Source organism: Colobus angolensis, unplaced genomic scaffold (assembly GCF_000951035.1).
Source record: "Colobus angolensis palliatus isolate OR3802 unplaced genomic scaffold, Cang.pa_1.0 Scaffold11, whole genome shotgun sequence".
Classification (NCBI taxonomy): domain Eukaryota; kingdom Metazoa; phylum Chordata; class Mammalia; order Primates; family Cercopithecidae; genus Colobus; species Colobus angolensis.
The window spans coordinates 11,579,557-11,607,180 of record NW_012112030.1 but is presented as its reverse complement, the minus strand read 5'-3'; the positions used below and the strand labels follow the sequence as shown (position 1 = coordinate 11,607,180).

The 27,624-nt window shown below is 37.0% G+C and overlaps 1 protein-coding gene across 3 annotated transcripts in view; it reads left to right on the top strand.

Moving 5' to 3' along the window:
* Window positions 1-27,624, top strand: part of EPS8 (epidermal growth factor receptor pathway substrate 8) — a 169,488-nt gene that overhangs the window by 58,739 nt on the left and 83,125 nt on the right. Inside the window, exon 1 of one of the 3 annotated variants that reach the window (XM_011954464.1) lies at window positions 15,615-15,755. The exons of the other annotated variants lie outside the window; for them this stretch is intronic. The gene's annotated coding sequence lies outside the window, so the exon portion shown is untranslated. Of the gene's footprint in view, window positions 1-15,614; window positions 15,756-27,624 lie in introns of those variants that run through there. 3 annotated transcript variants of the gene reach the window in all.

The following is a 27,624-nucleotide window of genomic DNA, read 5'->3' as shown; positions in this document are numbered from 1 at the left end:
TAAATTATATACACACACATACACCCCCAAGAAACCCCCTGGTTTGAAAATGGAATCTATGAATTGGCGTCCGTGTCTGCTTTGAGAGCCATTGCCATGGTGATGAATAGTCTGCTGAGTTTTATAGTTGGCATGATTCTTCTGGATTAGGTCACTTGTGTTTTCTTTCTATAATACCAGTTGACTACACTTTCGGTAACAGTTAAAGTTCCATCACTAAAAAGCTAGTAGGTAGAATGCAAAACTAATGATTTAGTAGAATTAGCTACATCAATGCTTTTAATCTGTTGATTATTCCCTTTCAGTGCTAAGTAGCAGGGGCTTACTCATTTCACAGGGCTTTAAATCTTTCCATTGCAATCAGACCTGGTAGGGAATTATTCTATGCTGCAGTTACAAGTTTTTCATCATTTATTAAAGCATTATGGGATAACCATCTTGATAAAAGCGTCTTGGAAACTAGACTTATTTATTCCTTTTTTGGGGGTGGGGAATAGAGTCTCGCTCTGTCACCCAGGCTGGAGTGCAGTGGCATGATCTTGGCTCACTGCAACCTCTGCTTCCCAGGTTCAAGAGATTCTCCTGCCTCGGCCTCCAGAGTAACTGGGATTACAGGCATGCACCACCATGCCTGGCTAATTTTTGTATTTTTAGTAGAGACGGGGTTTCACCATGTTGGTCAGGCTTGTCTCAAACTCCTGACCTCGTGATCCGCCCACCTCGGCCTCCCAAAGTGCTGAGATTATAGGCATGAGCCACTGCGCCCAGCCTTATTCTTTATTTTAATGAGTCAGAATTTTAAATACTTTGCTTTACTGTATTTACAAAAATTATAGCAATGGGTCAGTTGTCTTAAGTTAAATTTATTAGTATCTTCCAACGTTAAAGGAAATATTAAAGTGTTTCAATTATGTTTAAAATAAAACACAAGAATGAGGAGTGATGGACACAAGTAAAACAGTTTGGGGTAATAAAATGAGTTGTTGATTTAGAGATATATACTATATGCCAAATGGTCAATCTACTTGGGGATATAGTGAGAGTTAATCTACTTGGGATCATTGCTTCTAAAGCAAACCCAGTTGTGTAAAGTCCTACATATAAAGGTAGATATTAAATCCACCAGGGAAATAATCAGAACCCCAGGTGCCCAGGCTTTGTAAAAAATTTAAACAGTAAAACCATAGTCACTTGTACTTAACTTAGATTTAACTAAACAAATTCATAAAATTTCCTGAGTGGAATGATGATTTCAGAGAGCTAGTGAATTTCAGACCCTGAAAAAATACCACTCACTGAATTGTAGTCATTCTTAACTGTTTAACAATTTAAATCTAAGTTGTCATATGCAACAAGATTTAAATTAGTACAGTTCTGGTTATGCTGTGTCTTTTCTAACTCATAACTTTCAGTAATGAAAATAGGTTTCTATATAATTAGCCTGAATTAGATTTTCCTCTCTTTCCCTGCTACATCACTAATGAAACTGGAGTAATCATTTCTGCTTCTAGGATGACTGTATGATTTCATTTATCCCTAATATAGTACACACTCCATAGTAGGCACTCAGGAAATCTTTATTCGTTCTTTCAGGAGGCAAAGCAGGAACAGATTAGCTAATTACCAGCTCAGACCAAGTTAAGAATAATAAAGCTACAGATTGTCACTTCAAAATTTGCCTCTTTTTGCCGTCTCACTATTTTAAGGAATGCCCTCTATATCACTAATATCTCTGGCAAGAAAGCATTCCATGTGTATGTGTATAAGTGTGTATCTTCACTTTTTGCTGTCACCACACAGACATCAGGCTTTTTCACAAAATCTGACCCCCTCTCTTGACCATTTTTTATAACTCCCTGGCATGTATCACTACAGAGCTTTTGTTCTAGTCCTTCTACTTGGACTTTGGCAGATATTTGAACTCTGCTGAGCCAGTGCTATCCTCTTCAGGGATTTGTTTTTAACATTTTCTTCCTTGCCAACCACAGAGACTGAGTTTTATATCCCACAGATGAGTCTGAGATTTCCAGCCCCCTCGGTAAATCCCATCACTCTGTCACTCTTGACAGTGTAATTATCCCTCTTGTTTCTTGCTGCTTTCCTGCTTGTAATCTTTGTTCCTCAACATGTCCTTCATCTGAAAAAAAGGCACCCAATCCTTCTTCTTTTGTCAGCTCTTTAATTTCTCTTGTGAAATAATCCTCAGATATCAGCTCCCCACAAAGCCTTACTGGAGGAGAAGTGGCAATTTGCTTCCTTAAATCTTTCTGTCTATTCAGTTTTCATGAGTGACTGATAACTAGCCATCATATTAAAGTCTTCTGATCTTATATTTAAGTATGATTTTTTAATTAGATTTATGTTTTGTTCAGTGTTTATGCTGTTCAGTATATGCATGTGGTATGTGTATGCTTTTAATATATGTATCTATACTTTTGTATGTAATACAGATAAACCTAAAGGCCAAATTCTGCATCTCATTTTTGAACCAATCAATCAGCCTACTGATGTGAGACAAATTTCAACAAATGCTTAAGACACATCTGATAAATATATAATAAAACTTGTATGTTGACAGAGCTTGTAAATTTTTAAAATTCATATTTTTCCATCTTTTTTTTCATTTCTGTTATTTGATGATGATGAATCAGGATTCTTTTAATGAAATAATGAGATCTTTGCAGGTCTGATGTTCAAGGTTGATACTGTGGTGGTGAGTGAATCACCATATAATGAAGACCCATTGTGTTACCCTATTTTAGAATTTTTCATAAGGTAACAAAGGTATGAGAATTAGGCAGGACAGTGTAAATGAAGTGCTGTGTAAACTGCAAAATGTGTGTGCACACCCGCACAGATTTTTCTTGTTTTTTTTTTTTTTTCTTTCTTTTTTTTTGAAACAGGATATCACTATATTGCCCAGGCTGGATTTGAATTCCTGTTCAGTCCTCCTGCTCAAGTGATCCTCCTGCCTCAGCCTCCCAAGTAGCTGGGATTACAGGTGTGAGCCACTACATCAGCTACATGGCTTTTCCTGAGATCTCTGAGAGTGATTTCAGGTGATACACAGTTAGTGGTATGAGATAAAGCACGATGCTGCTAAAATTCCAGACAGTCCCCATAAACGAGTAGAAATTGCTTCAGTTATCTAGCAGGTAAGTGTCAGATTTGCTGGCTTATTCTAGTTTATTGACACAGACCTGTGGACTTCTGGTATCCTATTGGAATGCAGAATGACATTTACCTTGAATAAGAAAGTCCATTTTTTTTTTTCCTAACAAGATACCTAGGAATGAGTGATTTGTGGATGTTGAATTTTTTTCATTGTGAAATAATTCAGAATGACAATGTAAACTGAAGACTCATTATTTTCATGCATTGTATGCTATTTTAAGTTTTAGGAGAAAAGAACTTTGGAGATTGTATTAGTCTGTTTTCATACTGCTGATAAAGACATACCCAAGACTGGGTAATTTATAAAGAAAAAGAGGTTAAATGGACTCATAGTTCCATGCGGCTAGGGAGGCCTCACAATCACGGCAGAGGGTAAAAGGCATGTCTTACATGGTGGCAGGCAAGAGAGAATGAGAGCCAAGTGAAAGGGAAAACCCCTTATAAAACTTTCAGATCTCTTGAAATTTATTCACTACCATGAAAACAGTATGGAGGAAACTATCCCATGATTCAGTTATTTCCCACTAGGTTCCTCCTATGACACGTGGGAATTATGGGAGCTACAGTTCAAGATGAGATTTGGGTGGGGACATAGCCAAACCATATCAGAGATTGAAAAATTTTTAAAGTAAAGTGATATCCATGCTTGAAGATAGTGAGATGTCTGTAAACAGTCTCCCTTACAAAATAGAGCAATGCCAAGATAATTTTTATGGGAGATATACTTATGTATATCATATGTCTTTCTAAAATATCAATACATAAGACTCACACAAAGTGACTATTTAATATGTACTTATTATACCATAACAGCCAAAATTTAAAATACAATTAGAGCTGATTTGAATTAATTTCTATGATTTGACAACACAGAAAACTTTGATAAACTTTATTCATATTCAGAAAAGCTACTTTTTCTTTCTGTATCTAAGTCTCATGTTTACCTAATGTTGAAGTCTTTGAAAGCATTTTTGGTGACATTTGACACATACCTTATACATAGAGTACACAGTTTATCCTGGGAGTCTGAGATGAAAATTCTGAAAGTTCATAAATCTTAGGATTCACTGACCCAAAGGTGATGTTTTGATTTCATATTAAGAAGCCACAGAATTTTTCTGTTAAGTCAATGAATACTAGGATATTCAAAGTCAATAAAAGATAAAGAATAAAGACAGCTGTCTCTATATAAATGATGTAATAGTGCTTTTGTATGAGTATCGTTAACCTGTTGGTTATCTTCAAACTTATTTCTGTATTTGCAAATTAAGGTGACCTTCTGGGATTTGAGAGGTAGCATGAGGTTAATGGGTAAATTTCATCTTCTTGTACTTTCAAGTAAAGTGTAAAATGACTTTACTTGAAAGCTGATCAAAAACTTTTGGTTTTGGATTAAGTATAATTGGAATAATCTATGGAGGAGGTATACAGAAAGGATTACTACTTCATGAGATTTATAAAAAGATAAACAGATGTGGTTTTTAACTTAAGGATGTTACCGATAATACAGAAAGACATAATCTATAACCTTTTTTGAAGTGTAGATGTAGAATAGGTCTACGTTAATTTTTTAACTTAGAACTTGACACTGAAAACATAAATCCAAGATGTGTGTATATTTTGATCTTGAGGAAAAATATTATGCATATTTATACCTTATACATATACAATGAAAAACCCACACTGATGACTAACAAATGATTCCTATTGATCTAAAAGGAAAAAGATGAAAAATCAGCAAGAAAGCATTGAAAACTTTAAGAGAAGAGAAAGGGTAACATCATTACTAAGCAAAGAAATAGTAATTTTTTCCTCTATCAGATTGAAAAAGTTTTTTTTTTTTTTTTTTTTTTTTGAGACAAGGTCTCACTCAGTTGCTCAGGCTGGAGTGCAGTGGCACAATCACAGCTCACTGCAACCTTCACCTCCCAGGCTCAAGTGATTCTCCCACAGCAGCCTTCCAGGTAGCTGAAGCTACAGGTGTGTGTCACCATGCTCAGCTAAGTTTTTGTATTTTTTGTAGAGATGGGATTTCACCATGTTGCCCAGGCTGGTCTCGAGCTCCTGGGTTCAAGTGATGCATTCCCCTCAGCCTCCCAAAATTCTGGGATTATAGACATAAGCCACTGTGCCCAGCCTTGAAAAATGTTTTTTTCTTTCTTTTTTTTTTTTTTTTAAAACAAGTGTTATCCAGTGTTTTGGTGAGACTGTAAGATAATAGCAAAAAAATTCTACTGGTGGCTGGGTGCTGTAGTCTGAATGTATCGCTCCATAATTCATATTTGAAACCTAATCTTCAATGTGATAGTATTAAGAGATGGGGCCTTTTGGAAGGTGATTAAGTCATGGAGAGCCCTCATGAATGAGATTTGTGCCTTTATAAAAGAGGTGAGAAGGAACTGTTTGCCCCTTCTGCCATGTGAAGACATAAAGGTGCCATCTTTGAAGCAAAGAACAAGGCCTCACCAGACACTGAATCTGCTGGCGCTTTGATTTTGCACTTTTCAGCCTTTGTTGCTGTGAGAAATAAATTTGTTTTTTTTTTTTTTTTTTTTTTTTTACAAATTACCCAGCATAAGGCATTTTTGCTATAGCAGTCTGAATGCACTAAGTTGGTGTAACATCTCTGAAGGGAAATTTGGACAGTGTATTAATAATGTAGAGATGGGCATATCCTTTTACATAGCATCTTTAGAATTTTACATTAAGACAACATGCTGGAATAGGCATAAAGATTTATATTCAAGGATGGCAGTTTTAGATTGTCTTTTATTTTTTAGTTGCAGATTTTTATAATAAATATTAGCAATGTAACTGTAAGGAAAGATTAGTTACATAATTTTTTTTTCTGGGGGGTGGGTAACTGTTTTAAATAGGCTGTAGAACAAGCTTGTCCAACCCAAGACCCAGGACAGCTTTGAGCATGGCCCAACACAAATTTATAAACTTTCTTAAAACGTTATGATTTTTTCTTGCTTTTTTTTTTTTTTTTTTTTTTTAGCTCATCAGCTATCGTTAGTGTATTTTCTGTGTGGCTCAAGACAATTCTTCTCCTTCTATTGTAGCCCAGGGAAACCAAAAGATTGGACACCCCTGATGTGGAAGGCTTCAGTGAGAAATCATAGTGCGATGGTCTTTTTGTTGTGACTTCTCAGGATACTTTGAGTTAAAAGGTTATAAAACCATACAGACAGTAGCCCCCTTTGGAAAATAAAGTATGTATGTATTAAAAAAAACACTAGAAAAATATATAATATGTAAAAACATTTATCTCTGGTTAGTAGGATGACTCATGATTTTTGTTCTTAAAATATTTTTGAATGTTCTAACTTTCTGCCATGGATTTACTTTTATGATCAGAAATAATATTTGTAAAATATAATAAAAAATAAAAATATCTGATATTTGGTGCTGGATGAAACACTAGAAATCCTGCAGGCACTTCTTATTTCTATTTGTTGTAGTAAAGTGTGCTTTTATTACTTTTAAGTTTTCAGGAAAATCCTTTTAACCTGATGCACAAGACAAAGGCAAACAAGATTGTTGTCTTTCACAAGAAATGGAGGATAAAATGTACTATTCCAAAGGAGGAAAACTGATGGGCTGAGATGTAGAGCAGTGTGCCTTCTAACTGGAGAGCTGCTTGAGGGTTTGGAGATGAAATTTTCGGGCCGGGCGCGGTGGCTCAAGCCTGTAATCCCAGCACTTTGGGAGGCCGAGACGGGCGGATCATGAGGTCAGGAGATCGAGATCATCCTGGCTAACCCGGTGAAACCCCGTCTCTACTAAAAATACAAAAAAAAACTAGCCGGGCGAGGTGGCGGGCGCCTGTAGTCCCAGCTACTCGGGAGGCTGAGGCTGGAGAATGGCGTAAACCCGGGAGGCGGAGCTTGCAGTGAGCTGAGATCCGGCCACTGCACTCCAGCCTGGGCCACAGAGCGAGACTCCGTCTTAAAAAAAAAACAAAACGAAATTTTCTGTCTATTGGTTCACAGAACTGGCTGCTTCCAGACGGTCACTTTTTTTTGTTGAGCTCCACAAACCTCGTTCTTTTAGCTGAGTATTATGTAGTTTTTCCAGCATTGCTTTCTTTCCCTCGTTACATCTAGGAAAACAGTTTGGAGATGAGCTACTGGAGTTAAAAAAATCTATTTGGTTTTATTTGTCAATTAAAAAACTATTTGGTGTGTGCTAGGTTTATTTTTGTGAATGGGGAATGGCATATGACTGTATATTACAGACACGGGTGGGGGGGTTTCCTACAGATTGTGAATGGGAAAAGTTTGAGTTACTCTGTTGTGGTATTTGTGTTATAGTATTTTCTTGCTTTCTTTTCACTTTGAGTATGTGTGGACATATTTTTGATTGCCTTTACCTGTTATGTGCCAACTATTGTACTAAGTGCTGGGGATACAGTGGTAAACAAAGGCTGGCCCTTGCCCTCAAAAAGTATATATTCTAATGGGACAGATAGGGCAAAAATAAATGACATGCAACATCACCAACTGTAGTAAGTGGTCAGGAGAAAATAAAAAATGTCCTCACACAGAGATTAATGCAGGAGGAGGGGTTAGGTCTGGGGATAGATAATCTCATACAGCACTTTAAATATCTGGGTGTGCTTCTCTGAGCAAGTGGTAGATAAACAGGCTTAAAGGATGAGAATTGCTAAGGAATGGAAAACTTGAGTTTCAGGCAGAGGGAGCAACATGCCCAGGGAGTCCAGGGCTGGGCCAAAGTGAGTAAGGAGGCAATGGAAAGAGACAAAGCTGAAAAGTGAGGCAGGGGACAGATCCTAAAAGGGCTTTTAGGTGACAGCAAGAGGTTTTGATTTTGCTATAACGGCATTCAGACAACACTGAAGCATTCTAAGTAAATAACATGACCAGATTTAAGGAACACCCAATTTTATGAGCACTACGTGTATGATTATTTGTAACACTTAGCAGAATGTGACTGTCAATGAACCTCTTTTACAGTATGCTTTGGTTGTATCAGTAGTGTGACTTTTATGTTCTTAGTCACCCTGGAGTAAAGAAGAGTTCTAGTTGGGCATAATGGCACGTCTGTAATCCCAGCTACTCAGGAGGCTGAGGCAGAAGGATTGCTTTAGCCCAGGGGTTCAAGTCTAGCCTAGGCAACATAGGAAGACCTTATCTCTTAAAAAAAGAAGTTACAATTTATCTTACCTTATCTGATCCCAAGTGTTATCTAGCAAGGGGGAAATATTTGAATTATTTAGAAGAGAAAACTCAGATGTGATTTTTTAAATCTACCATTTGTTACTTATAGTTAATCAGGTACTATGCTATACTTTTTTTGTATATTATTTGAAAATAATATGTGAAGAAGATACTCTTATTTTCATTTTATAGATAAGCAAACAGATTTAGTAACGTGGTCAAAGTTGTATAGCCTTAAAGTATGAAGTTGGGATATGAGCCTGTTTTGTACATGAACCTGAATTCTTCACAACTGTGTTCTACTGCCAGTACTGATGATTTGTTTGTCACATAACACTAAATTGTATAGCCAGGAAAATAATTAAGGTTTAGATTTCAAATCCATGGCTTTTTGGCCATAACATGCCACCTCTTGACATAGTTGGTTTAATCTGTTTTTCATAGCCCCATGTCAAAAATAGAAGGGGATTAGATACCATTTTTAGAATTGTAATTAAGAGGTCTTAAACTATAATCTAAATAAAGGATAAGAACGGGTTAGGAGAATAAGCATTTTATCAGTTGAAAATAAACTTGAAAGAGATCCTTCATATTTTGCTCAGCCAGGGTAAACCTTGACTGCATTAACAATTTTCAGCCAAAGGCCCTAACTAAATTCTACCACCTGGGCCAACTCTAGTCCAGTGATATTCAAAGAAATTAAACCATTTTAAAAACTGATATATCCTCTAGCAATTTAATATAGGTGTATCACGGTGGCATTCAGCTTCAGATCATGTGTTGCTGTAATATCTTCTCTTTATATGACTGCATTTCTGTTATGTGTCACTGACACGGCTTGTCTGCTTTCAAGCCTCTTCTATCACTCCTATTTACTGGTAACATACAAGCTTCAAGGATCATTTAATGTGCAAATTTAATTGCAGGTTTTACTTTTAAAGGAAGGATGACATAAGCTATATCATTTTAACAACTATTTGCACAGCTTTTTCTAAACTGCTACTCAGAAAACAGGCATTTTTATTCTGTGTATTGTAGTGCTTCCTGACTTGTTAAGGCTGCTTGCTCAGTAATTAACTTATATGTAAGTATGTATGTATGTATATATATGTTTATGTATGTGTATATATACATATATATGATGATGTTTTGCAGTGTTTCAATAGGTACATCCTTTGGAATTAAACTTGGACATTTCCCCTGATTTTTTGATAAGAGGACACCTTATCAGCATTCACAGTTCCTTTTTTGTATTTACTGATTTGCCCCTTTCTCTTCCTTTCTTCCTCGCTTCCTTCCCGTTGCTATATAGCACATGATTACAAGTAGGAGAGGTTAAGTCTCGCTACCTAGCTAATGTGATAATTTCCTGACAGTATTTCAGAGTTAAGGTAAAAACACTGCAGAAAGGATTGATACTTCTGTGAGAAATGCCTTTTTTTTTTTTTCCTAAATGGCACTTAAGAGCCCAGAAGCACTCACGTTGTTAATAAGCTGAAGTAGTCCTGTCATTTTTTTTTAGAGTTTAACTTCTTGTGGAAAGGACAGGCTTTGAGGACAACATTGTAAGTTTAAAAATGCTGTTTTACAAGGACCTTCTAGACAATTCTTTTGATATGCATTCACCAACATGTCCAGCTAGCTCTTTTGGTAGAATATGAGACTCTTGCTATGCACTCAGCAAGCTAATTACAGAGGATGGGAGTTCCATTTGAGCCAGGTGAAATGAGGAAAGTCTAAGTAAAATCTTAATAATTATGGGAAATATTGATACTACATGCCAAAAGCTTTCATTTTCCCTGCTTCGATTCTTTGTACCTATTGTGTTTTAGCAGATTCTGTATTTAAATGGGAAAGTTTCAACAGAAATGGGAGGCTCTATAAATATTGTTACTCAACAATTTGTAAGGTGAATTTGCAGATGTCCTCATAGTGACTCATAATTTTTCCTTATTCGTCATTAGGTTTTGTGACTATTTGGTTATTTCTTTTTTCAGAAATTTTATGTTGAAAAGTGTAAAACTGCTAGTTACTGTCTTCTAGCCAAAATCTAATTAAATAGGTTTTCTCCTTTTAAATTTGAGTTAGGAAAATGTTCTGGGGTATTGGATCTGAATGAGACTGTACAAATTGGTCTCACTGGTCTCATTTTACAGGTGAGGAAGTGGAGGCTGAGAGAGGTTAAGTTACTCACCAAAGGTTGTAGAGCTATTAAGTGGCAGACTTGGTGCACAAACACAAGCTTTTGGTTTCCTTGTACTGAGGTCTTGACACTTTACAACTCATCTTTAGTTATAGGACGTGAATGGAAATGAGAAATCACTTTTTCCCCCAATTTTTTTGTGTCTTGCTGGCTTTTTAACTGAAATTGCCAAATAAGATCATGTCTTATTGGAGCTGTACGGTGATTTCTAGGTTGAAAATGACATTTAAAATCCATAATCAAATTAGTGTGTGTGGTGTTTCCCTTAATGCATTCCTAAACATTGCCAATTTAAGGCAAAACTACCATTTTGTTCATTTATATTCCTGTTACATAATTTTGCAGTTCATCTTTCTCAAATCAATATTTTCCTGACTTAGACTACTAATGCCATCTGTACACTTAATTTATGGTCTCACTCTTCTAAATAACTTATGGAAAGAACATATACTATTGGTCCTGCTATTTATATTTATTCATGCCAGGAGTGTCCATTTCATTTTTGTTTTTTTCTTTGTTTTTTCTTTTTTTTTTTGGAGACGGAGTCTCGTGCTGTCACCCAGGCTGAAGTACAATGAATGGTGCTATCTCTACTCCCAGCAACTTCTGCCTCCCGGGCTTAAGCGATTCTGCTGCCTCCACCTCCCAAGTAGCTGGGATTACAGGCACGTGCCACCGCGCCCAGCTGATTTTTGTATTTTTAGTAGAGACGGGCTTTCACCGTGTTGCTCCTTGAACTCCTGACCTCAGGTGATCCACTCGCCTCGGCCTCCCAAAGTGCTGGGATTACAGGCATGAGCCACTGTGCCTGGCCCCCTTTTTTTGTTTTTTCTACCTTTAATCCTAGCTCTACAGCCAAACAATAGCTTCAACCCATACTGACTCATTGAATATTTTAACGAATTCCCGTCATCTACATGCCATGCACGTTTGTCCTTTTGCATGACTATAATTGTAGTTAGATATGATTCTCCCAAAGATGAGTCATATTACATCTCCTGTCCTTCTCCAGGTAAGTTGTTAAAGCATTTGGTTAGGCATTCTAGCCGTACGAATTTAACTAGCTTAGCATGTATGTAATTGAAATTTGACAACATGTAGTTTAGAGTATTTCTTTAGAAACTTCTTTTGGGTTTCTTGCTCCCACTGAAAAAGGTTTTAAAGTTAGGAGAAGAAGGATTGGTTTAGAGAAGACAAAGCAGATAGTGGATCTTATGAGAAGAAGGAATGAAGGACCGACCGATGAGGAATTGGGGTTGAACAATACAGGAACTGAAAGTGAAATTCTGCTTATGCTTCCAAGATGAATAGATTGTGACATTGTTGATCAATTCTGCTTGGTTGTCCTAACAGTTTATGTAAGTGACCTCACATCATTTTGGATCTGATGATCTTAGCTGACAGATTATGTTACAGCCTATTTTGTCTGCCTCTATATTTGTAGTTACAAAGTATGGGAATATAGGGCAAGGTTACCAGTGAAGATGTGTGTGTGTGCAATTTCCAGCTTCCTTCAAGAGCTTTGGAAAAAAGTGCAGTAACCAAATCTGTCACATTCCAAATATGTAATATTTCATGTGACTACTTCTGGTAAACTGCCCTATAGTAGAAAACTGAAGGAATCAGCAAATACCTCATGAGCTTTGCTTAGAATTGTCCCACATCATTGATATCCTGTGTATGCATATGAATGACTATGGATGGTTTCAGTCCATGCCATTTTTAAAATTAATATTTGGACAGTGATTTGTCATATATCAGCCTGTGCCAGATTAGCCTTTCATAAGACTTCATTAACATCTTTACTGATAGATAATGCAGGAGCCAAAGGTATATCAGAATTTTGTTTAACAGCAGGGTATTAACTGTACCTGTTAACTTATTATTAGGAAACTGTCTGTTTCCAAGCAGCAACATTTTTTGGCCTTTGGCAGACCTATGGACCATTTTTAAGAGACAGTATCTTAAAAATGACAGGGATTGAAATTGACACTCTCAGATTTCTTTCTGGTTTCAAGTTTAGTGATACCTTGAAATGTTGGGTTGGAATTTTATGATTATAGCGTTTATTTTGATTACATTCTTCATTTTGGAGGGTTTTCTTCCTGCTACTTTTAATACTGATTTTCTCACCAGAGAAATTATATTGGTACTTTCTGCTGTTCTCTCCATTGGTTTCAAGACTTAATATTATTATCCTCTTCTTACTCCCTTCGGTTTCAGTGTCCTGCCATGTTTGTTTGTTTGTTTGTTTGTTTCCCTGATGTCCTTCTGTTACAGTTTGGGTTCTCCAGAAAGCAGATTATGAGATGGAAATTAGTGTTCTGGAAAGTTTATTAGAAAGTGTTCTTGCGGGCCAGGCGTGGTGGCTTACGCCTGTAATCCCAGCACTTTGGGAGGCCGAGGCCAGCAGATCACCTGAGGTCAGCATTTCGAGACCAGCCTGGTCAACATGGTGAAACCCCATCTCTATTAAAAACACAAAAAATTAGCCAGGAATAGTGGTGCACACCTGTAGTTCCAGCTATTCGGGAAGCTGAGGCAGGAGAATCACTTTAACCCAGGAGGTGGAGGCTGCAGTGAGCCAAGATTGTGCCACTGCGCTCCAGCCTGGGCGGCAGAGTGAAACTCCATCCCCCACAAAAAAAAGAAAAGAAAAAAAAGAAAGTGCTCTTGGGTCAGCCGCTGTGGATGAAGGAAAGGAAGGAAACACTGTTGGGCCAAGGGGGATGTTGGGCTGCCGTGTAGTCTCAAATAAGATGTTGGGCTGACCCTGTGGGGTGGTGCTCTAATGGCACAGGCTGGGTACGGTGAGATGTCTCCTCACCATTGTCTCCAGTTGGAGAAAGGGGACCAAGGCTTTGTCTTCCACATGTCAACCAATCTTTGGTTGTGGGCTTCCCTGGGAAGGGAGTGTGATACTGGGTGAGGTGAGGCCATCCTGAAAGAGCTGACGGTTGAAGGTTGTCTGCAGGCAGCACTGCAGCAGTTGGGGAATCAGTCCTTCAGTCCTGAAAGGAGATGTGGGTGGCATGTCACAGTTTCCATTCAATCTTTTTTTGCAGTGATGCTGGAGATGGGAAGGAATGGCCCAGGGGATGGGTCAGAATTTTCAGGAATAAGGAGTTGCAACATACAGTGGTCAGGAGCTTGAGAGATGGTAGAGAACAAAAGTGGATGTAGAATAGGTTCTGCCAGACAATTGACTTCTGACATTGACTATTGCTTTTCTGAATACATTTTAAAAATTCTATTTGTAGTGATGCTTTTCCCTTTTAAAGTTATAGAAACCGGATGAAAACTCTGAGTGCAGTATACAGAGAATGTTCTTCTTTTTTTTTTTTTAACCCATTTCCTGTTTACCCCAAGAATACTGCACTGGCAACAAGCAGCACTTTTTTATTCCAAATAAGAAATGGGTTCAAGAGATGGGTCCTGCTCAGTCACACAGGCTGGAATACAGTGGCGTGATCATAGCTCACTCCTGCCTCAGCCTCGTGAGCAGCTAGGACTGCTGGTATGCACCACCATGCTTGGCTGATTGCTGAATTTTTTGTGGAGATAGGGTCTTGGTATGTTGCCCAGGCTGCTCTTGACTTCCTGGACTTAAGGGATCCTCCCACCTTGGCCTCTTAAAGAGCTGAGATTACAGGTGTGAGCCACCGTACCCAGCCTGTGCCATATCTTTATGCAAATATAATTTGGTTTTATAAAACATACAGATTTTTTAGTTTTACGTCCTTTATAGGCTCTTTTTTCTTTCTGCATTTCGTTAATAATTTAAATATACTTTTTTGGTGTCTTCATGTTAAAAATTAGTTGAGCACTCAATTTTCTGTTTGGCATATTTGTTAATAATCACAGTAAATCATTTTCTCACATATTTTGTAATCTCTAAATTTATAAGCTCATCTTCAGTGGGGATTGTTTTTTGTTTTGGTTTGGTTTGGTTTGGTTTTTCTACCCAAAGAAATCCCCGTGGGGCCTTGTTTATCTATCATCACTTTAAAATAGTTTTGTGTTTGTTTCTTCGAGATACTTTAGAGATTTCACTGGCCCAGGACCTAATTCCTTAGATTGGAGATTCTTAATTTTTTTACCAAGGAGATTCTCATACAAATAAGATTCAAATTTCAAAACTGTTGTGCCATAGGTTTAGGATTTTAATTTCATACAGCATTTATAGCATTTCTCCTGTCCTCTTCACCCAGATTCTCAGAGACAAGCTCCCTTGAAGTCTTAATATGACTATGAGTGAATTTCTCCTGCTCTGACCCTACCACCACTTTTTAACTATGAGGTTAGACCTTTGAAGACAGCCCTGGTTTTCTGGAAGAATCTCAGTACCAACATTATACCTCATGTGTGCCCAGGGCCTCCCCTTCTGTTCCTGCATAAGTGTCAGGACTGCTTTAGAGTTGTGAAGGTTTAATGGGGCTGGAAATCCAGCAGAGTGCTCTTTCTCTCTTGAGGGAGCACTTTCTTCCGTTCTTTCTCCTTCAAGGGGGATCTTGTTACCAATTTCAATCTATACTTAAGTGCTAAAGAGACTCCAGTGATTATCCCCATAGCTCCAGTGTTGGCCACAGCTGACAGTGTATGCTTTTGTGCTTACCATTTTGGCCATCGGTTCTGGCTTTGGTTTGGCATCAGGGAATTATCTTTATTGCAAGTAAAGCTATGTATTTAATTTTGTTACACTTAATTTCTTCTTTTCTTAGTGTCTGTAGTGGGAAGTCTTCATGAGCTCAGTTGACCGTATTTCTGTATCTGGAATTCTCATAAGTTACTTATTAACCACCGTTTCTCACATTCTGCCTCTCTAAAATGGGACTAACAATGGTGTCTATCTATATAGCGTTAATTTAGACCACACAGTAAGCTTTTAGTCAATGCTAGCCAGTATTATTTGCACCACTTAAAACTTAAAAAAAAAATTCATCTTAGGCAAGAGTTGGAAGTGTAGTAGTAGCTACGTTTACTTACTTAACAAGAGGAGGAAATCTTAGTTAACGCCCTAGAGAAACCAAATCAGAAATTGTGTTCTGTACAGTACAATGCCGAAACTGACGCTTAGAGTCCCACCCTTTCTGACGCTGTGCCAAAGGTCACTTGGCACATAAGTAAACTGAGTGGAATGGCCTCTCAGTATTGCCTGGACGATTGCTTAGAGGAGTATTTCCTGGACTGTGTGGGTAGGTAAGTTTGAGTTTGTTAATATTTTCTTTGCTAAGGAGGGCTCTCAAAGGCATAATTATTATAAAGGGTATTTGTAGACCTTGAAACATGTAGCAATACTTTTAGTCCAAGTAAGCCATTTGATTGCTTTTTAACTTCCCATTTGGTATTCCAAGTGGATTCTGAACTTGGTGAAATTAGTGGTAATCCAGTCTCCACAGGGTCTTGCTTCCTGTCTTCTGGCTTACAGAGGTGGAGAGTCAAAGGATTTCTTTCCTTTAGGTCATAGTGTTTAAGAGAATAATTTTTCCCCTCGTATTATAGCTAAGAAGAGGTCTGTTGAGTATTACAAATTGGGAATCTGTGGGCATAATATATCAAATGTTTAAAAAAATTGCTTTGAACTTAACCTTATATGCAAAACATTGATTATCTTATAAATATTAACTGCTTTGGGTTGTTTATACAATGTTAGTTGTACTATAAAAATTTGCTTATTAACCAGGTTTAGACTTCTTAGGTTGTTATTGGCTTTGAGTCCACAGATTTAACACTGCCAAATTTCTGTGTAAACATTTTGCTTGGGACCTAAAATGCAGTTGAATATGTGTATTTAAAGTTTTTTTTTAAAGCCCATGTATATTAATGGAACTTGTAAATGTTTAAATAGTCAATTAATGGAAGCTTTTAAGAAACAACTCTTTCAAAATATTCAATTTTGTAATTATGATGTTTTAAATATCAAACTTGAGTTAGTGACAAACATATAATGCATGATATATAAAGATCTATAAGTAGTTCTTATTGATTTGTTACATTTAATCTTATTCAGAAGGAACTTTTTTGTTATTCTGTTACTAGTAATTAAGTGCAGAGCTATTTAAATAAGAGCTGTACCACAGACTAGAGAGAAAGCAAAAGTAAATAACTGGTTAAGTCACTGTTTTGGTCTTGGGAAATGTAGTAGGTTCTTGAGTTTAGGTGCCATGGTTATGGCTGTTTTGATCCTTTTTTGAAATACATTCTTGGATGTGTTCATTTTCTTTTAATGTCTCTATTATTTCTTAAGACCCTTCTATGCTGTAAAGAGTATTATCAATTTACACAAATTTTAACTACCCACAGAAATATTGTATACAGCTTTTTTTGTAGCATAAATAGGTGAGGTTCCTCAAGATGCTTATGGCCTGGTGTATTCTTACCCTTGCTATAAAGCTTTGTTTGGTCAGCTTTAGTGGCCAGACTCTAAGGCAAATGGCAGTATTAATGTGGAGTATAAATCTCCATATATGTTCTTGGAATGGTATGTAAAATATTTTGTTCCCTGATCCACCTGTCCACACCTTTAGTAAGATACCCTTGTGTCTGCCGTACCTTGAGTTATAAAAGAGGTTTCCATTTTTCAGCAACTAGACTTGGAAACAATTTTTTTTCAATATAACTTAAACAAATTGTATATAAGAGGAAATGACTATGGAGGAGATAACGCTGCTTAGGCTCATTTCTATGTAAATAGTTCTGACATAAATTGTATAGAGAAGTCTCCTTTTTAGTTTACTTTTCAGTGATGTCATTTGTCATTGAATCATCAAGGTAGGTGTGAACCTTGGTGTTTTAAAGTGACAAAAATGAACTCATTACACTTTAGACTCTTGGCCAGGTTCTGTTACTTATGCCTGTAATCCCAGCACTTTGGGACACTGAGGTGGGAGGATTACTTGAACCCACGAGTTCAAGGCCAGCCTGGGCATCATAGTGAGACCTTGTCTCTACCAAAACAAAAACAAAAACAAAAACAAATTAGCTTGGCATGGTGGTGCATGCCTTTAGTCTCAGCTACTCAAGAGACTAAGGCAAGGAGGATGGCTTGATCCTAGGAGACTGAGACTGCAGTGAGCTGTGATTGTGCCATTACACTCCAGCCAGGGCGACAGAGCGAGACTGCTTAAAAAAAATTCTAGCCTTTTAAATAACAGCTTAGTTGAATTGTATAAATATTTTTTGAAGAGAATATAATGAGGTAGGTTATCATATGGTCTTTTGATCATTTATCATATATAGGATATTTCTAATGTAAGCAATTTAGTATTTTAAAATTTCTTTTTTTTTAGAGTTTAAGTTTGTGTATGTATTTTCACTTGTTTAATTTGACATGTAAGCACTTAAAAATTGACTTTCCAGCTACGTGAAGAAACTATACTTTGGTTAAATTTGTGGCATTTTGATACAGGATCGTGTGTACAAAGTATATTAACTAGGTTTGTTAATTTGGTTAGAAGAAACTTGTGGTAGTTTTAATGCTCAATATATTTTCTAAAATGCAAACGCAGTTTGTGAAATATTGTCTCTCTGTACTTGATAATGTAAGATCTGAGCTGAATGAAATGTGAGTTTCTTGTTTCTTAAGCTTGTCTTAGATTTTGTGTCAACATTTGTTCAAGAGCTTGGTTTTAGGAACATTTGTGTGCATTTTCTTGATTATTAAAAATTCTTTGTGTCAGATATTTAGATGTAATTTAGAGCAATATTATTTAACTTTGCCAATTATGTTATTCTAATCACTACATTTGGTGATCTGGTAACAATTCTCTGACATCTCATTATTACTGTAGTATTAGATTCCATTTGATTCTCTGTCTTCCTTGTTTCTAAAAAAATACTTTTCCTCATTATGCAAGTAATTTTTCTTTATTTCACCGTTTATACAATTGGCCAGACCAAATGACATAGTTAGTATCCCTTAAGCCAGGGGTCCCCCAACCCCTGGGCTGTGGTTCAGTACCGGTTGGCAGCCTTTTAGGAACTGGGCTGCACAGCGGGAGGTGAGCAGTAGGCCAGCAAGCATCACTGCCTGAGCTCTGCCTCCTGTCAGACCAGCAACATCATTAGATTCTCACAGGAGTTGAACCCCATTGTGAACTGCACATGTGAGGGATCTAGGTTGTGTGTTCCTTATGACAATCTAACTAATGCCTGTCATAAGGGGATCTGAAGGGGAACAGTTTCATTCTGATCCATCCCCCCAACCCCCCTACTCCTGCCTTGGAAAAATTGTCTTCCATGCAACCAGTCCCTGGTGCCAAAAAGGTTGGGGACCACTGCATTAAGCAGAGCCATGAATATCAATCTTGGACACAAAGCCGGGGATTGTGGGTGGGGAAAGCCCTCCTGCTGCTCTGGCCTAGCATTCCAAAGACTCAATTCTCTTAACTTATTCAAAGCCTGGATTCTAAAAGCCAACTGGGTTCCCTTTGCCCATTCATAATTCATGCTACATTCTTCTGGCTAAAAATTGTGAGTAGATTTCCCACTTCCCATTATAAGAAATTTAATGTCCAGTGTGTAACTTATCTTTTGAGTCATATATCTTAATATATGGCCTAAGCTTCTTCTTTATGCTTTACAGTTTCCATTCCTGCCTCTTTTTCGTGATACATGGTGTAATTAGAAAGTCTCTTCCTCATATTCAAAATCTACCTCATCCTTAAGGTTTGCTGACCACTGCCATTAAATTTTTCCTGGTCTCCCCTTCTTCTTTCTGCATTTTCTTAGGGTGTTTTGTGTTCCATCTTCTGTTATATTTATGTTTACATTTGTTATGTTTTACTCCCTTTCTAATGACTGAGTTTAACTGATTGAATTACTGTCTCTTACTATGATGGGTTAGAGGTGGTTTTGGCTTGTTTCTCCTAGGTTGCCTTGCATTCAGTACATGCTTATTATAAATATTTGGTTATTGAAAAAAATGGAATGATATGACAGTGTTATTGATTACAAGACATTTTACTCCTTTCTTGGAATGGACATTTGGGGACAGGGGATCAACTGGCAATCTAAACAAGTGTGGCATGGCTCTTTGAATCAAGCTGTCCCCAGCAGGGAAAGCTGACGAAATGATCAAGGCTACAGCTAAGAAATGCTTTAAATCATGTTGCATAGTGGCTCAATACTGACAGGTAAAGGACAGCTCTGACTAGGGAAACACTTTGGACTGATAGGATGTTGAAGAGTCACACAGGCTTTGTAGATAGTGACTACAGTTCTACCTCAGATAACATTTTTCGTGAGTTCATGGTGTGAGAATAAATATAGTCAATTCTGCTGTAATGATTGTTTTGAAAAATGGGAGTTTTTGTTCCCGCATGATTGATATTAGGGAACACTTTGAGCATAATGCAAATTTCACTTTTGCTTATGCGTGATTTCACCTGAGAAATAGTAGGCGTGCACAGAAAATTTCACTCAACTAAAATGAGCTGCCTAGGACACACGTGCACACACCTCAGACATTTTCCGACTCTCTCACTTTACCGCATGTTATGAGCCACATCCATTCATATTTTGTATTATAACTTCCCCTCCAATTTCAGATAACCCATCTTGCACCACTTCCCAATAATTTACATACAAGGCCTGTGGCTGCCTGGAATAGGAATATATCTTTCCCTCAAAAAACAATTATGTTAACATTTTTGAGCCTTAACTATGTACTAAGCACTATGATAAGTGCTTAACGTGGATTATGTTAAGGAATTCTCACAAAACCTGATACAGTAGGTATTATTACTGTCTTTACAGATGAGGAAAGTGAGGCTTAGAGGGGTAATTAACTTGCCCATGGTCAATAACTCATAAATGGCAGAGTCAATTCTTGAATCGAGTCTGATTTAGATCTTAGTGTTCTCTTGCTTTGTAGATTACAGATAAGTAGCTTTCACATGTGTTATTTCATCTGCATTTAATAACTGTCTCTGATTGGCATCATAGGCTGTTTCGATCCCTATGGTAGATGAGGAAACAACACTACTCAGGGTAAGAATGCACAGATCATCATAGGCAGAGCAGTAACAGAAACTCATTCTCATACCTAAATGAGAATTCTTTTGCTGGGGCTTATACATAAAAGGGGAAGAAAACAATTAGAGAATTAGGGATAGGGAGGTGAACTGAACTACAGAGAGAGGATGAAAAGATTGTGTTGGAAGTCGGGGAGCAAAAGAACGTGAGTTATAATAGTACTTCAGAATTGTAAGGAGAGAGTCTAATGAAAAATGAACACTAGGGGACTTGTAACTCTGTGGTACAAAAAGCCTAATCAAATTCTTACAAAGGAATTAAAGCCACCAACTTAATGACAAGATTGTGGTAAGAGAAATCTGGTCATGAGCATAAATCATTACTAGTAATACACTCAGAAATGAGAGGGAAGAACAAGGCGACACTAGAGGAAGTCTTGGGAAGGCTTTATTTGTACGTGTTTTGTAGCATGTGATTTTTTTCTTTTATAAGGTAGTGAGTTACCTCACAGGCACTTACAGAGGAGCAAGTACTTAATTAGTGTTTGTTATACTGAAAGCATAATAAATAGTAAGGAGAGTAGTTGTTCAGTTGGGTATTGATTAAGATGAAGTAGTAGGAAAAGTAAGGGTGGAATTGATGAGTAATGATGAACTCAAAGCAGAGGGTCAGCAAACGCTAGCCATTGGGCTGTTTTCTTTCTACAAGCTGAGAATGCTTTTTACATTTTTAGTAGGTTATTAAAAACAAAAATGAAGAATATTGACAGAGACTGTATGTGGCCCACAAAGCCTAAAATATTTATAACCTGGCCCTTTACCGAAAGTTTGTCAACCCCTGACCTGAAATATATCGCATGAAGAAAAAAGTTAGACTTGTTCCCTTTTAGGAAATTAGATTAGGTACTATAAAGTGTCATATTTCACAGGGGCTACATTCTCAAATATGTGCCTTTCTCCCACCTGGAGGAAAGACTTGTCATTTATTTAGCCTGCTCTTTTGCTAGGGGCTTTGCATACTTTGATTGTTCTTACCCTTGAGAGATACTGTAACCAGTTTACAAATGAAGAAACTAGGCTTGTAGAGGCTAAGTAAGCCTAAAGTTTTATATTTAATAAGGATTGAAATATAAGCTTGTCTGGTTTGCTAACTAGATATCAAATATGGGCATTTATGTAAATTTAGTTAGTATGTAAAACAAAAAAATGGTACACATAGACAATAGAGTAGGTTGGAGAATTGTGTCATTTTGTTACAAAATTTGCACAAGGAAGAATATCTTTGGATAAGTTGTAAATAAAACTTATAAATAAAATATAAAGAACAGAAAATTCTAGTTTCATATTAAAAATGTAATATTCACCTAAAAGAAAGATGAGATTCAAGATGTTTTGGAAAGAAAATGCAAAATACAAAAAGTGTGTTTTGCTTCAATAGAAAGTATACCAGCTAGTACTTTATTTTTGAAATGCAGATATTAAGCAAATATTGGCTCAAATGTCTAACAGTAAAGATTTATGAAGAGAATTTCAGAGTGCTGTGAAAACATGTAATGTAGGAATCTAGGATGCACTGGTGAGTCAGGGAATGGTTTCCCAAGAAGGGGCCATTTAAGCTGAGATACAAGATTTAGATAGGCGAAGATATAAAAGTTAATTATTCTAGACAAGTGTGATAGGCCTCAAGGAAGGAAGAACTTGGCATATTCAAGGAAATAGCATTGTATCTTCCAACACATTTGAGGACAGAAATTGTATCTGTTTTGTTCATCATTTATATCCAGCTTTGTAAGTACAGTACTTGCTGCTAGATAGTAAGCCCTCAGCAAGATTTATTGAGCGGATAAGAAGGAATGGACATTTTCCTAGGAGATTCCTGGTATGATTGCGCATACAGGGATTCCCTGGATGTAGTCTACTTTTCTCTTTTCTGAAGCCAACCTAATTACATTAAGTTCTTCAGATTGCTGGTAACCCCAGAAGATTGCCCTAGGCCACTTTCCCGACCCTTCTTAACTGCCGTCTCAGTGTCTAGATGGAGCTTGATCTGGAGACGGTCTGAGCAGAAAATGCAGGAAAAATGCGTGTAGGATACTACAACTGGATCTGCTCCTGAGAAGGAGAAGTAAATCTGCATTATTACAGTGTCAGCAGTAAACCTGAGATAGAATGAATACAGCCACTTTTTGAAAAATAACCTGCTGAGGGAGGGTGTTCTGTGCTAGAACACATGATCTTGGGTTCTCTGGGTGATCACTGGTGACTAAATAACACATGATAATCAGGCTTAGAGATTTAATAAAGAAGTTAAATACTCAAATACTTTCTATCAGAAGAGCTTATTTCTTCAGAATCAAATTTGAACTTCCAAATTGAGATAATTTCATTTATAGGTTTGGGTGCATTAAGGAATTTATAAATAGAGAGAGAAGAGGGAGAGGGTTGCACGTTTCCCACGTCTGTGAATTAAGACGATAGTAACCACAGTGTTGCAGGACTTTTCCTTAGTTCAGTTAAATATGGGGTCCTTTTCCCATGGCCACGAAAGTTTAGGCTTGCAGACAGTTTGAAGGGTGAGTAAAAGCAGGGTTTTATTGGGTGAAAAGGGAAAAAAAAGGGTGAACGGGGACTCTCCACAAGGCCGAAGTCGATGCTACAGTGCTTCCTGCCTTGCCTTTGGATCCCAGGTTCCACATAGGAAAAGGAAAGGCCAGGCTCCTCCCCTCTGCAAAGGTGCAGACTTCCTCAGGCCCCACCCCAGTGTGCAAACAGACAGGAGTTTTGCCAGGGACCCCCTCCCACTTAGCTGTCTCAGTAGAAGAGACCATTTTACAAGATGTTTACCATACTGGTTTGCAGAATTAAAGAAAGAGAGAGTAACCTTAGGTGAGGAGAAGACTGGGATTTGGAGATAGAAGGAAAGAAAATAGATTCAGGGTCATTCTTGAATGCTAGTCTTCTTTGAATTAAAAAAATAGCAATAGGTGGTAGCAACAACACATGTGCCTCTGATTGTACAAGAATTTCATAATGATACTTGTGGATGTTTTACATAAGCTTAAACTTTAGTGAACTTTAGTTAATGATATCAAACATTGGGGGTTTTAATGTCTTCCTACTAGGTATCATAAGTCTGTTTTTCCTTACGAAAAGGGTAATATTGGCTAGCAGTTGAGGTTAGTGTTTGCTAAGAGTTGGAAGTCTTGAACAGTGAGGAAAAAGACACCCCTCCTTACAAAAAATAGAGGCTTGCACAAGGTGTGTTGGGAGGGGGTTAATGGTACTGGCAGAGTGAGAACTCTTATTGATTTAAAACAGGTTATTTCTAAGTATTAAAATTTACTAAGATATCAACAATGTCCCTGGGCTCATTTCCAAGAGAGTATTCTAACTACTGCAGTCAACAACTGATTTGCCATAAAATGTCAATAACTTTTTAAAAGGAAGTTACATTCATGTGTTTATTTTGCTTTTTAAATGAGTGTTGAGTACTTTAATTAACATCATTTTATAATTATTGATATTTTGTATGGGATTTAATAATAGATTAGTTAATTATGAAAACAAGATCTAAATGTTTTCTTCTCCAATTGCCGTAAACATTTGTTGAAATCACCTTATTGAACAGATTTTTTTAAACCCCTTGGAGTACTAGTGGGTTTTATTTTGTTGAATGAATGTTTTACCCAAACTTATATGCATATTAGATTGTTTAAAAGCTCAATTAAAAAGTGAAAAATAGACACTGAAAATTTTTTGAGTGATTTCACATGTGTTCATAAAACAACATATCTATTCCAAATCATTGAATATTTTAAAAGTAATGTCATGTATTCATTTTCTTATTTTACCTTCTCAGTACACTGTGAGATCGGTGTGCAGGGTGAAGCAAGGAGTCCTACTCTGTTTGAGTAGTGTAAAAATTAAGAATCAGTGAGAAATGGAATTTGCAAAAGTCCCTGCCAGATAATGTTAGAACTGGACCAGAAAATAGGAGTTGGTATAAAACTAGACCAGCGAGCTTTTTTTTTTTCATCAAAATGCAGTTCAGTTTATTGCTTTTGTAAATTAGAGAGATTGTGTTTCTTGATCTTTATTAAAGTAGAATACAATGTTAACCTAGTTTAGTTCAAATTTAAAAAAATATACACACATGTATATGTATATATGTCTGTGTATATACACACAGGATTTTAAGGACAGTTCTAGCTGTGTGTGTGTGCATGTGTGTGCACGTGCACACACACAAAGGAGATTGTTAATCTTCTAGTACATCCGTATAACAGAAGCAGCTACAATAAGATCTAGCCTTTGCCTTACAGACCAGGTGGCTCTACCTGATAGGCTCACAGACATTCAGTAGTTCATTTGTTCCTCAGATTTCTTTAATTATTGTGATAAAGTTGATATTAAATTTACCAACTTAACCATCTTTAAATGTATAGTATATTGTCATTAAGTGTATTCACATTGTTGGGCAGTCATCATGACCATCCATCTCTAGGAGTTTTTTATCTTCCTGAATAGAATCTCTGTGCCCCCAAACAATAACTGCCCATTCTCTACCCTCCACAGTCCCTCGCAGCCACCATTCTACTTTCTGTGTCTTTGAATTTGACTATTCCAAGTTCTTCATTTAAGTAGAATCATAGAGTATTCGTCCCTTTATGACTGGCTTATTTTACTTAGTGTAATGGCTGCAGGGTTCATCCATGTTGTAGTATATATGAGAGATGTCTGTTTCCTTTTAAAGGATAAATCATTCCCTTATATAGATATACCATATTTTACTTATTCATCTGTGAATGGACATCACTTGGGTTGCATCTACCTTTTGGCTCTTGTGAATAATGTTGATATGAACATGAGTGTACAAATATCTAGTCTCTACTTTCAGTTCTTTTGGGTATATACCCAGAAGAAGAACTTCTGGATCATATAGTAATTCTATGCTTGATATTTTTTGAGGAGCTGCCATACTGTTTTCCACAATGACTACAATGACTACAATGTACAATTACTACACCATTAAAGGGATATTTTAAATGAACGAACAAAAAAACCGAACAGCAAAACTCTCTATTCTTATAGTCTTTCGAATTTTAAAATGAACTTTTCTAAAATAGGATGAAAATAGCTTCACTGGATTTCTTTTGTAACTAATAATTCTAGGAAATATGGTCTGTGTCCTTAGAGGTAAGTGGTGGGCACATTTAAAATTAGTATATTGGTTTCTCTTTGGAGAATAATGGAGTTTGGAGACATTAGGGGAATAGCAAAGGTGAGTCTAAGTTTTTCCAAAAAAAAAAAAAAAATACATAGAGCAGAATACAGGTGGGAAGATTCCCATAGAAATGAAAGAAACAGATACAATTGTCTCAAATAATCAACTTTGCTTCCTGAAAGTGTCAACTTCATTCCCTGATCTAGTCTGCCTTCCATAATGCCTGCATAGTTATTTTCTTAAACATTAGTAATATGATTGTTACTCCTTACTATCTCCTAAAAGATTAAGTCCTAACTCCTTTATATGCTCTACAAGGCCCCTCACAATCTGGCATCAAGCTTTTCTTCCTCACATCTTCTTTTTATATGTTCTGTATTGCAGCCACACTGAATATCTCACTATTTCCTGAAATTCATGTCCTTCCATATCCTTTGTATGTGTCTGGAATGTTCTCTAACTACCCATACATGTACCAACTGGTGCACTCCTCACTGTCTTTCAAGACCTGATTTTACTATCTGTTCCTATATGAAACCTACCAGCAGCTTCCATAGGTAGACACTTTTCTAGTACATTGTTTGTACCATAATAACATTTACTAAAATGCATTGTAATTATCTGTTTGTATATCTATCCATCTTGCTAAACTGAATGTTCCCAGACAAGAGAAAGTATGTTTATTATATGTCATCATGCAAAGCACAATACCTTGTAGGCATAAAGGTCCAAAACATACCGAATGAACTTCTTTTTTGCATTTATTTTTATTTTTATTTATTTATTTTTTGAGATAGAGTCTCACTCTGTCACCAGGCTGGGGTGCAATGGCACAATCTCGGCTCACTGCAACCTCTGCCTCTTGGGTTCAAGCAATTCTCGTGGCTCAGCCCCGCGAGTAGCTGGGATTACAGGCACACACCACTGCACACAACTAATTTTTGTATTTTTAGTAGAGATGGGGTTTCAACATGTTGGCCAGGGTGGTCTTGATCTCCTGACCTTGTGATCCGCCCACTTTGGCCTCCCAAAGTGCTGAGATTAAAGGCGTGAGCCACCACACCTGGCCCCAAATGAACTTCTCATGTGATTTTGCTCACTCTATAGAATGTTTACCTTTAATAACCATTGCATGCATAAGCTAGAATTCTTTTCATAATTTCATAATTAATTAATATACTGGATATATATGTATTGGATATAGGTAAAATATTAAGCATGCAATTTTTTCTTCATATTTAATATCCTGGATATATGTTTCAGAGATAGGTAAAAGTATTAAGCATGCATTTTTTTTCTTCAGTAGCTTGCTGCTGCTCTATGAAGTTTTCCAGACACTGATCTCATAGGCATTCATACATTACCCCAGAGTCCTCTTATCCTAGGAGAAAGTATCTCATAATCCACACTTAAATGTTAATGACATGATACATTATTACTCCCAGAAGCGTTTGTAGTTTAAAAGTGCTTCCTATGGATGAAAATGATTAATTCAAAAGAATGAATTAATTTCCAGTGGTAGAATTTTATTCACCTTGTTGCCTGTGTAAAATGATAGATTTTAAGGAAATAGGATGATACTCTCCCAAGATGATACTGTCTCACACTGGACAGGCGGGCTTCCAAGAGCGCCTCGGAATCTTTAGCATCTCCAGAGTGGTGTTAACAGTGGGAATATATTCTGTTTCCTTAGGCTGCTGCTGTAAGGGCTTTGCCCTTTTGGAATAAATTTGTTCTTCTTATACTGCCTCCTAATAATCTGCACGGCAGAGAAATGTGGTTTATTTCATGGTGCTTAGCCTGACTCACAAACTACTTAAGAATTTCTTTTTCACATGTGTAGTCATTTGATGTTTAAACTAGTTT